Raw genomic sequence first — 7,817 nt, 5'->3', positions numbered from 1 at the left:
GAAAGGGAATATTGATATGGAGAGACTTAAATGTCTCTAAAAACCTTGAATATGTTTTCCCTTTTTCACCTCCTCCTAACCTCTGAGGAAATGGTGCTTTTGGTTGGTATGTTTCCAGCATGCCTTTATTTTGCAGTTCCTTGGCTTGCTCAGTTTCACTTTCCTGCTTAGCTTCTTCCATACCTTCCTTCAAGATTTCTGGCTCCTGTTCTGAGGGTCTGATTCCTTCTTCTTCTGAGACTTCCTTCAATATGGTGATGGCCTTGCATTCTTCCCATCTCACTCCCTTTTGTTCCCCTTTAGGATTCTTTTCTGTGTCACTAGGGAACACTACAGTTGACTTGGGGGCCTGTTGAGATAGCTCTCCTACTCGAGACTCCATCCTCTTGAGTTTTTCACCATGGTTCCTTAAGGTAGATCTCACATCATCCCTAAAGCTTTTCAACTCACTTATGTCCTGACCCATGTTTGCAAGCATTCCTTCTATCCTGTTTAATTGATCTTGAAATTGTTGGTTCGGATTAGGTTGGGCAGGTTGGTTATTTTGGCCATGATATGGTGGTTGGGAGTAAGTGTTTTGTGTGGCTTGGTATGATCTTTGGTTGGAGTTTTGGTATGTGGAATTGTTATGTTGGTTGGGGTTGTAAGGTTTGTGGTTTTGTGGTTGGGTTTGCTGGTTTCCCCACCCAAAGTTTGGGTGGTTTTTCCAGCCTGGGTTGTAAGTGTTGGAATGTGGATCATATGGTTGCCTTTGTTGATTTCCCACATAGTTGGCCTCTTCCCAATCACCTCCTTCAGTGCTTACTTCCTCTTGATCTTGTGTGTGTATTGCAGCCACTTGATTTGTTTCTAATTTCCTGGTGAGCTCTGCTAGTTGCTTGGCAAACACCTTGTTTTGGGCTAGAATTGTATCAACATGGTTCAGCTCCATGACTCCCTTAGTGTTGTGTCTCTCTGAAGCATAGTAGTACTCATTCTCAGCCACTGTCTCAATCACTTCAATGGCTTCTTCCACAGTCTTTTTCCTGTTCAATGAACCTCCTGATGAATGGTCTACAGCCTTCCTTGATTCATAAGAAAGTTCATCATAGAAAATATGCAATTGCACCCAGTCATGGAACATGTCTGGTGGGCATTTCCTTGTCAAATCCTTGAACCTCTCCCATGCCTCGTAGAGAGTTTCACCATCTTGTTGTCTAAAAGTCTGAACCTCAGATCGAAGCCTCTTGACCTTTTGTGGGGGGTAGAAACGTGCCAGAAACTTGCTTTCCACCTCATCCTAGGTTGTTAGGCTCCCCCTTGGGAATGATTCCAGCCACTTAGCTGCCTTGTCCCTAAGTGAAAATGGGAACAAGAGCAGTTTATAGGCATCTTCCTGGACTCCATTGGACTTCACAGTGTCGCAAATTCTCAGGAATTTTGTGAGATGTTGGTTTGGATCTTCATTAGCACTCCCACCAAATGAACAATGATTCTCCACCAGTGATATTAGCTGTGGTTTAAGTTCAAAATTGTTGGCCTGAATGGGTGGTTTCTGAATGCTGCTACCACAATTCCCAGAGGTTGGGTTTATGTATGAACCAAGAACCCTCCTCTCGGGAATGGCATTGTTTCCATCAGCTCTCTCATGGTTGTGAACTTCTCTATCCATGTTGAGATCTAGAGCTTCCTCAAAATTGTCCTCAGATTCTCCTTTAGATTCTTCTTCTCCCAGTACTCTCTTCCATCTTGCTTCCCTTCTAAGTTTAAGAAGGGTCCTCTCTGGTTCGGTATATGGATGAGTTGATGTCTCTCCTCTCCTACCTGTCATACAAGAACACAGCACAGGCAACAAACAAGTGAAATACTCTTGGTTAATGGAAGAGTATGGTTAGAGCAATTGAGGAATTAATTCAAATAGTTAGTGAGTCAGTGAGTTAGTTGCTTGAATTTAAAGGCATAAAGAAAGAAAGCAAGTAACAGAGTGCAGAAATTAAAATTCAACAAGTAACTTGAACTGAATTAACAAAACAAGAAAAATGCTCAATCTAGTTAACTTCCAATTTGAGAATTGTCAATCGAAAACCAATCCCCGGCAACGGCGCCATAAACTTGATAGCTACGATTTTAGGAAATTGCACGATCGGCAAAAATTCCTTCCGGCAAGTGCACCGGTTATCGTCAAGTAAAAACTCACAATAGAGTGAGGTCGAATCCCACAAGGATTGGTTGAGTGAGCAATTCGGATTAGAAGTGTGTTCTAGTTGAGCGGAATCAAGATTTAGATGAGAATTGCGGAATGTAAAATTGCATGAATTAAAGAGCGAGAAGCTAAATTGCTGAAATTAAAAAGGGATCGGGGTGATTGCATGAATTTAATTGCAGAATGTAAAGAGAAAGTGGTAGATCAGAAATGGGGAATTCATTGGGTTTCAGGAGATATTGAGATCTCCGAATCAAAACATTTTTATCCCTTCCTCAACCAATGCATTCATTGAATTTTGCTTGGCAATCTTATATGATTGGATCCCAATCCCTTGGCTCACCAATTCTCTCTAAAAACAAACAAATTCCCAATCCCTTGGTTTAAATGTTCATAAGAAGAGATGATGCTCGATCACTGATTATACCACACAGTTTCATGAACCACAATTTGGTAGGATTACATGTCACAATATCCATCCAAATCCCAATCCAATTCACTGTGAGAAAGCTTCTCTAGCATGAATCCTCCATTCCTTTCCCAAGGTTCCGAAGGATTCCAATTATGGATAGTTTCTTTCCCAAGACAACTAACCAATGGAATTAGATCGAGAAGCTTTCTAACAAAAATTCAAGAGAAAAGATTGAAGAAGAAGATAAAAACTATTATTGATTCATTGAATTACAATAGAGCTCCCTAACCCAATGAAAGGGGGTTTAGTGAGTCATAGCTCTGAATTCAATTACAAAAAGTATGAAAACTAGAAAAATGATCCAAAGTCTCTAAAAGTTTTTTTTACTAACTTAAATTCTATTCTATTTATACACTTTCTAAATTGAGCTTCTGTTGTGTTTCTTGGGCTTTGAGGCCTTTCCCTGATTTCCTTTAGCTTTGGGTTTATGATCCATAATCCTGATAAGGCTGCTGATCCAATTCTGTAACATTCATTGAGCCAACTTAGTGATAATCAAGTAATGACACATGACTCAACAAATTGAAGTTCCAGACTCATCAATTCTTCAGGCCCAATCCCATAAACCATGATATTCAATTGGGTTTCATACCAGAGTACGTTTAAGTTAATGTTTGTGCTCAAATGCTAACTTAAACTGCAATATCTTTGGCCCAGAAACCTTTTCAATTAGTGGCGTTTAAGTTGCAGTTTAAGCTTAAACTGCAACTTAAACGTTGGACACTCCTGGAGGTGGTATAATTCAAGCACGTTTAAGCTTCAGTTTAAGGTTAAACTGAAGCTTAAACGTGGAAATGGAAGAAAGCAACCATGGAGAGTAAAGTAGTCGATCACGTTTAAGCTTCAGTTTAAGGTTAAACTGAAGCTTAAACGTGGAAATGGAAGAAGGCAACCCTGGAGTGTGGAATTGTCGAACACGTTTAAGCTTCAGTTTAAGGTTAAACTGAAGCTTAAACGTGGAAATGGCTCCCTGGTGCATTTCTTATTTCTGGCGTTTAACTTCCAGTTTAAGGTTAAACTGGAGGTTAAACGCCACTTTCAGCCTTTCCTCAGCTTTCATGATTTTGGCGTTTAAGCTCCAGTTTAAGCTTAAACTGGAGCTTAAACTGGAGCTTAAACTGGAGCTTAAACTGGAGCTTAAACTCCACATGTGATATTCAAGCTTCCTTTATTGATTTTGTTGCTTCCTTGCCTAGCCTCTTCTTCCCTGAAATCATCCAAACAACTGCATCAAAGTCTTGCAAAATTTCATGAGAAATCTTCCATTCATAGCATTCAAGTAATATAACTAAAAACTCATGGAATTTGCATCAAAATCATACTGTTTGGATGGTTCATTGCTTTGTTATTCATTTAACCATTCTTGGTTACTTTAAGCTCAAGAAAATGCATAAAACAACTAAAACTAACAGAAAAATGCTAGTGAAACTAGCCTAAGATGCCTTGGCATCAGGTCCCTCAATTTCAGCCAGAAAATACCTGAAATCACAGAAAAACACACAAACTCATAGTAAAGCCCAGAAAAGTGAATTTTAACTAAAAACTAATAAAAATGTAATAAAAACTAACTAAAATATACTAAAAACATACTAAAAATAATGGCAAAAAGTGTATAAATTATCCGCTCATCACAACACCAAACTTAAATTGTTGCTTGTCCCCAAGCAACTGAAAATCAGAATAGAATAAGAAGAAGAGAATATACTATAGACTCCAAAATATCAAAGAAACTTAGTTCCAATTAGATGAGCGGGACTAGTAGCTTTTTGCTTCTGAACAGTTTTGGCATCTCACTTTATCCTATGAAGCTTAGAATGATTGGCATATATAGGAACTCAGATAGTGTTATTGATTCTCCTAGTTAAGTATGATGATTCTTGAACATAGCTACTTTATGAGTCTTGGCTGTGACCCAAAGCACTCTGTCTTCCAGTATTACCACCGGATACATTCATGCCACGGACACATGACTGGGTGAACCTTTTCAGATTGTGACTCAGCTTTACTAGAGTCCCCAATCTGAGGTGTCCAGGGTTCTTAAGCACACTCTTTATGGGCTCTTTTTTTTTTACTGCTTTTTCTTGCTTCAAGAATCAATTTGATGATTTTTCAGATCCTCAATAACATTTCTCCTTTTCCATCATTCTTTCAAGAGCCAACAAGTTTAACATTCTTTAATCAACAAATTCAAAAGACATATGCACTGTTCAAGCATTCATTCAGAAAACAAAAATTATTGTCACCACATTAAACTAATTCAACTAGTTTCACAGATGAATTCGAAATCATGTACTTCTTGTTCTTTTGTGATTACAGCATTTTTCATTTAAGAAAGGTGATGGATTCATAGGACATTTATAGCTTTAAGACATGAACCTTAAATTTTATTAATCATGAATTAAGAACAAGACTCAAAAATAGATATAAGATAAGACTAATAGTAATAGAAAACAAAATTTTAAATGACTCTAAAATAGATTCCTAATGATAGAGATTATCACAGAGTTAGGACTCAACAACCTTGATCTTGAGAAGTGGATGCTCCCTCAACTTGTGGGGTATTTGACCCTTCAAGGGAGAGCTTCTGGCGCTTCAGCTCCTATAGCTCACGCCCCTGCTTCTCTTGTTCCTTCAGCAATTTGCAGAGCATGCAGTTTTGATTCTGCTGTTCTTCCTTAATTTGTTCCATAGCGTCTTGCAGCTTGGCGACAGATGCTTCTAGACGAGTCCAGTAGTCAATTTCAAGAAGTTCAGGGAGGAACTCCTGCGCCTTCCTTTTGATAGAGTTATCTTGCATTTGTCCTTCCATTGACCTCTTGGTGATTGGGTGCTCAATTGGGATGAATTCATCTACTCCCATCCTCACCCCAGCATCTTTACATAGCAAAGAGATTAAGCTTGGGTAACCCAGTTTGGCTTCAGTGGAGTTCTTGCTTGCAATTGTGTAAATCTCACAAGCAATCAAATGATGAATCTCCACTTCTTTTCCCAGCATAATGCAATGAATCATCACTGCTCTCTTGATAGTAACCTCATAACAGTTACTAGTGGGCAAGATAGAACGCCCTATGAAATCCAACCAGCCTCTTGCAACTGGTTTGAGATCTCCCCTCTTGAGTTGGTTTGGAACACCTTTTGAATTGGTCATCCACTTGGTTCCAAGGAGGCATATGTCCTCTAGAACTTGATCCAACCCTTTATCTACTCTCACCATTCTCCTATTAAAGGATTCAGGATCATCTTGTAGTTGAGGCAATTTGAAGACCTCTCTTATTTTGTCCAAATGGAGTAAATAATTCTCCCTCTGACCATGGTTCTGTAGGTATGAAAAGCGGTTCCAGTCATTCTCTGCTTATCTATTAGCCACAGATTTGAGTAGAATTCCTGAACCATGTTTCTTCCAACATTTGTCTCAGGGTTGGTTAGAACTTTCCATCCTCTGTTTCGAATTTGCTCTTGGATCTCCGGATATTCATCTTCTTTCAGATCAAATTTAACTTCCGGGATCACTGACCTTAGACCCATTATTTTGTGGTAATGGTCTGCATGTTCTTTGGTTAGGAACCTCTCTTGACTCCAAAGGTCCTTTGGAGCATTCTCTTTCTTGCCTCTTGAATTGGTTTGTTTTCCTTTGGGAGCCATGATCTTGATGAGCCTTAGCTTAGTGATCACGGAAAAACACACCAAACTTAGAGGTTTGCTTGTCCTCAAGCAAAAAAAAAAAAAGAAAGGAAAGAGGAGAGAGAGGAGGAGAGCAAATTCGAATGGTGGGAAAAAGGGAATGGCCAGACGTGTATTTATAAGGGAGGGGGAGAGATTTCGAAAATTTTGAAGGAGATTTGAGAAGATATGGAAAGAATTTGAGAGATATTTGAGTTTTTGAAGAAGATTTGGAAAGGATTTGAAAGAGATTTGAAGAATGATTTTAATTTTTGAAAATTTGAAGGTGAATGATGAAAGTTTGAAATGTGTTTATGTAGAAAATTATGGATCAAAACAGGAAAGTTTGAAAAAATTTGAAGTGGAAAGCAAAATCTCTATCCCCCACCTATCTGGCGTTAAACGCCCAGAATGGTATCTATTCTGGCGTTTAATGTTGGCCAATTTGGGCGTTTAACGCCCAGCCAGGTACCCTGGCTGGCGTTAAACGCCAGAAACCCCTTCATCACTGGGCGTTTTGCTAAACGCCCAGGATGTTGCACACCTGGCGTTAAACGCCCAGAATGGTGCCTATTCTGGTGTTTAATGCCCAAAATGGTACCTTTACTGACGTTAACCCATTCTGGGCGTTGAACGCCCAAAATGGTACCTTTACTGGCGTTAAACGCCCAGAATGGTGCCCATTCTGGCGTTTAACGCCCAGAGTACCCCTTACTGGCATTTTTTCGCCAGCAAGCTCCTTTTCTCTGCTTTTTGCACTGAATCCTTCTGTAACTCTGTGAATTCCTTCAGTTTTGATGATCGCCCTTTGAGGATATGTATCAAACTTTTAGTAAACAAAACAGATAACCTGCTAATGACTGGGTTGCCTCCCAGCAAGCGCTTCTTTATTGTCTTTAGCTAGACCTTCACTGAGAATCATTCAAGCCTCAGTTTTGAGCATTCTTGCTCAAAATTGCTTTCAAGATAATGTTTGATCCTCTGTCCATTAACAATGAACTTTTTATCAGAATCAATATCCTGAAGCTCCACATATCCATATGGTGACACTCCTGTAATCACATATGGACCCCTCCACCGGGACTTAAGTTTTCCTGGGAATAGTCTTAGCCTAGAGTTGAAGAGCAGAACTTTTTGTCCTGGCTCAAAGACTCTGGATGACAACTACTTGTCATGCCACTTCTTTGCCTTTTCCTTATAAATTTTTGCATTTTCAAAGGCACTGAGTCTAAATTCATCTAGCTCATTTAGCTGGAGTAATCTTTTTTCACCAGCTAGCTTAGCATCCAGGTTTAGGAATCTGGTTGCCCAGTAGGCTTTATGTTCCAGTTCCACGGGCAGATGACAGGCCTTGCCATATACAAGTTGGTATGGAGAGGTTCCTATAGGAGTTTTGAATGCTGTTCTGTATGCCCACAGAGCATCATCCAAGCTCTTTGCCCAATCCTTTCTACGGGCAATTACAGTCCGTTCTAGGATTCTTTTTAGCTCTCTGTTAGAGAC

General features: G+C 39.5%; 1 non-coding gene across 1 annotated transcript; it reads left to right on the top strand.

The window, feature by feature from the left end:
* The first annotated feature begins 1,121 nt into the window (after window positions 1–1,121).
* Window positions 1,122–1,225, top strand: LOC130983580 (small nucleolar RNA R71). The gene has a single exon (XR_009087563.1). It is a non-coding gene; the product is annotated as a small nucleolar RNA R71 (small nucleolar RNA).
* The last annotated feature ends 6,592 nt before the right edge of the window (window positions 1,226–7,817 follow it).

Source organism: Arachis stenosperma, chromosome 5, assembly GCF_014773155.1.
Source record: "Arachis stenosperma cultivar V10309 chromosome 5, arast.V10309.gnm1.PFL2, whole genome shotgun sequence".
NCBI classification, from domain to species: domain Eukaryota; kingdom Viridiplantae; phylum Streptophyta; class Magnoliopsida; order Fabales; family Fabaceae; genus Arachis; species Arachis stenosperma.
Note: the sequence above shows the minus strand (reverse complement) of the source record. Positions and strands in the feature narration are given on the sequence as shown.